The following is a 4,502-nucleotide window of genomic DNA, read 5'->3' as shown; positions in this document are numbered from 1 at the left end:
TAAATCCACGGGTAGTAGTGATGTTGAAACTGACATTATTCAGATGCTACACATTCCCCTGCAGGATGTGGTGTCACTACAGGAGCTCAAAACAGCCTCCGACCAGGACCCTATCCTCTCACAGCTCTGCACTTACATCCGGGGTGGCTGGCCATAAAATGTATCTGGAGAACTAGCTGCTTTTTCCCCGGTCAAAGATGAGCTGTCCTGTTGGAATGATGTCTGCGTGGCTCGTGGGCTTTGTACTGTGGTCCCAGGGTCCCTTCGTGTGCGCGTGTTAGCAATGGCTAACAGTGCTGCCGAGACTGAGTGTGGTGGCCAGGAATAGATTGAAGCACTGGTCAAGGACTGTTCAGCCTGCCTCGTGTGTGGTAAGACAGGCCACTCACCTCCACCACCCCTCCGGCCCTTAGCCTAGCCCTCTGGAACCTGGCAGCACTTACAGCTGGATATCTGCGGTGAGATTCACGGGGTTCCCCACAATCAGCGCTACCTAGTTGTAGTTTATGACTTACACTCCAAATGGCCTGAATTGACTGCTACGGGTTCTGTCACCTCCCAGGTCATTGTGTATTTTTTGGACTCTTTGTTTTCACGCTGGGACCTTCCACAGATAATCACAACAGACAATGGCCCTCAGTTTATCTCAGGCGACTTCGAATCCTACCTAGAGAGTAAGGGTATTCAACACATCCGCACAGCCCTTTATCGCCCCCAGGCTAACGTTGGCGTGGAGCGGTTTCATCAGTCCCTTAAAAATAGTCTCAGAGCACACCTGGCCCAAGGGTGTCCTTTCAGTCAAGCCGTTCGCCTCACTCTGCTGCACTACAGGGCCTCTCATCATTGCACCTCGGGTGTTTCCCATGCTTTTCTCATGCTGGGTAGGGAGCTCAATTTGCCGCTTGATCGACTCCGTCCACCTGTGCCCCTGAAGCCTCCCCCAGGAGTTAAAGGTTCTGTCTCTTGCCAACAGCGCCGGATGAAAATACAGTTCGACAAATGTAACCATGCCAAAGTGCCGGACATTGCCGTAAATGACTGGGTTAGGGTTCGTAGGCCTCACAGGGGAAACAAACTGGCCTCATTCTGGCCCTCTCCTCTGAGAATTACCCGCCGGCTTGGCCCGGCATCTTACCTTTTGAACGACGGTACCCGGTGGCACTCCAGCCGTCTTTGTAAAGTGCCAGTACCAGGTCAAGATGCTGCACAAAGAAGCAGTACCCTGCCTCAGACCACTCCTACAGTGGAGCAGGGTGCTCGAACACCTCAGGCTGTCAGCACAGGCCCAGACTTTACTTTGCCTCAAGGTCCCATCTTCCCATCTCAGTCACCATTTTCCCTTCGGTTGAGTTCTCCAGGCCCATCAACACCAAGTCTAGTTCCCTCCTCTCCACGACCTGTTCGCGCCCGCTCACGGCCGGGTCACCTCAAAGACTTTGTAGGTACGTTTCACGGTTAGTATTACCTTTTCATCTTTTAATTATCATTAAAACCGTATTAGATTACCGCGCTTTGAACAACTCGCGATAAATAAATACTGTCCAGCATAAAGCACAGTTTTAAGTAACAGTCTCACGTGCGCACAGCAACAGAGTAGTTTCATTTTGAGTGAAAACAGGGCGGAAAAGCTTGGAGGTTTTAAAAGAGTGCTAAGGGAATTATACAAATGAATATATTGTCATTTAAAATCCGAACATCATTGGTAATGTTATTGTTTTAGTGATTATGCAAACAAAAAGTCATTTTATTTGTTGTTTGTATTTTTAAATATAAAACTCGGTGAAGTGATTTATGTGTCGGTACTTTTTGAACATCTCCAGCACATGTGAACAATACCGTGATAACACCGATAACCGTGATAATTTTGGTCACTATAATCGTGATAAGAAATTTTCATACCGTTACATCACTATCACTATGCATGTCTAGAGAGGGATGCGTTCGATTAAAAAGGTCTTTCTCTGTTGGAGAAGCTTGTTCTGTGATAAGAAAGTTAGTTAAGTGCTGAGATCTGAAGTAAACAGTTGAGCAGAGAGTTGCCAAAAATAACTCTCTGTTTCCTGGTCTTTTGTACACCACACTGTAGACTATAGGGACTCTTATTAGATACATTTATGTGAAAATAATAGAATATAGGGATGGTTTTTGAAGAATGTTGAGGGGTTTTAAGATACTAATACAGATGTTACAATTATAAATGCTATAGTTTTAAATAGCTGACAGGAGTTCTCTCTTGCTATGTGACAGGTCATGTTTGTCCTTCATCTTAAATTTTAATAATGATATCAGATCTAGGGGATTTTACTTCAGGGTTATGTGATTACTAGACATAGTGATTACTAGACATAGACATAAGAAAACATAGTGATGATTAAAAGGAAGACATTACTTTATATTTTAGCACAAGAATGTGTGGTAAGTCACTTTACCAAACTAAGTCAGAATATTCTCGTACAATCTGATTAAAGCTTGCAATCCAAGGCAGAAAGAGAAAAGAAAACAGGAAAAATAACAATTTAATTGTACAGTATACATGGGTAAATGGAAGGACAACCCGTGTTTGTAAGAACTCTTTAGAGTTGTGAGATTATAATACAACCTGCTAATTGGTTGCATAATGATATTTAAAGCTCAAATTCTCAAGTTCAAAATGACAATTAAACCAAGTTATGTAGGAAGCTTACAGCTAAAACTTAGACAAAGTGAAATGTGGCATATCCGAGACATATCCGTTGGTTAAACTTTGGAAAATAATATTATAGAGAGGTAGGTAATTAAGGATTTAATGTCATGAAAAATCATTCCTGTGGTGACAGCTGCTTAAGGTTGATTAAAACAACTTGTTTAAAGTAGAACAGTACAATTATACAAGATGTTTTAATTGCACAAATAAAACCTTTTTCTGGTTAAGAAAAGCTTAAGTAAAATTGTCACCAGCTTACATTAAATGCCAACAAACATGTCAGAGAAAACGAGAACTTGTTTTGGAAGGGAAATGATGCAGAACATTATACATGTTGAAGGAAAACATACATGGTGGTCTTGAATGACCTAAAGAATATTTGGCCTATACCACTTGATTAAACCTCATCAGTGAAAGGGGTATAAAAGTCTGTTAGAAGTTTAAGTAAGATTTTCATGTAATTTGTTGTTGGTATAGGAATCACATTCCTTTTACTATTTGTTTAATATGTAGCAATTCAGAGCAGGTCTGAGAGAAGATTTGACACTCTGTATGCAAATTAACAGCTTCCTTTGCAGCAGTATCAGCTTATTCATTTCCTAATAGACAAATATGACCTGCAATCCAGCAGAAGATAATACTAAGAACTGACCCTGTAAAAGGTCTGTTATAGCAGTTTACTATGGGGTATTCGGTTTCAAAATTTTCATTGCATGTTTGAATATATAAAAATATGCATTTGAAAACAGGAAGGTTCTGGATAGAACATTGGGAAAAGATGAATATGTATGTGGTAAAATTGGGGAAATTAGTTGTATTTTCATTCCAGCTTAGGATGCTGAAGGAAGGAATATAAGTATCTGTCACAGACTGCTGCTACTGTGTAGGAATGAGGAGACGAAGGAGCGAGGAGACATCGGAGAACATAGAAAACAGGATTTATTAACTCACACGTAGTACAGGAACCGACGGATGTTTACTACCAGACAGAGAAACTCAGAATAGGACTCGATGAGGGGATGACGAGACACACCTGGAACTAATGAAACAATCATGACAGGAACAGGAAGGACCAAATAAGGGCAAGAAAAGCACATGGGGAGCAAAACACACACAAAACACGGAACAGAGTCTGACATTACTCCCCCCTCCCGGAAGGAGCATCCGGCGCCGTAACAATTCCACCAGGGAGGGGGGGTGGGAGCCCTGGAGGCTGGTGCAGGACTGGGACACGGGGAATACCTCCAGGGCGGATCAGGCAGTCCAGGGTGCCATGGCGGCAAAGGGAGCTCAGGGAGCCATGGTAGATCAGACAGTCCAGGAGGCCCTCCGCAGGCCTAACTCAGGAACAGTGGCCCTCCCTGGGCTTGACTTGGGGACTGGAGCCCTCCTTGGGCTCGACATGGGAACTGGAGCCCTTTCTGTGCTACACTCGGGGACTGGAGCCTTCTCTGGGATAAACTCGGGGACTGGAGCCCTTTCTGGGCTAAACTCGGGAACAGGAGCCTTCTGTGGGCTGGATTCGGGGGCTGGAGCCGACACTAGAGCGAGCTCTGGGGCTGGAGATGACACTGGAGCGAGCTAAACCGACGGACGTTTACTACCAGACAGAGAAACTCAGAATAGGACTCACTATAAATACACAGGACTTGACGAGGGGATGACGAGACACACCTGGAACTAATGAAACAATAATCATGACAGGAACGGGAAGGACCAAATAAGGGCAAGGAAGGCACATGGGGAGCAAAACACACACAAAACACGGAACAGAGTCTGACAGTCTCCCCTCCCGGAAGGCCTGTCCAGCGCCGTAACA

The sequence above is a fragment of the Sinocyclocheilus anshuiensis genome, unplaced genomic scaffold (assembly GCF_001515605.1).
Source record: "Sinocyclocheilus anshuiensis isolate Anshui unplaced genomic scaffold, SAMN03320099.WGS_v1.1 scaffold1497, whole genome shotgun sequence".
Classification (NCBI taxonomy): domain Eukaryota; kingdom Metazoa; phylum Chordata; class Actinopteri; order Cypriniformes; family Cyprinidae; genus Sinocyclocheilus; species Sinocyclocheilus anshuiensis.
The sequence above is the reverse complement of the archived record's forward strand: the minus strand, read 5'-3'. Positions refer to the sequence as shown.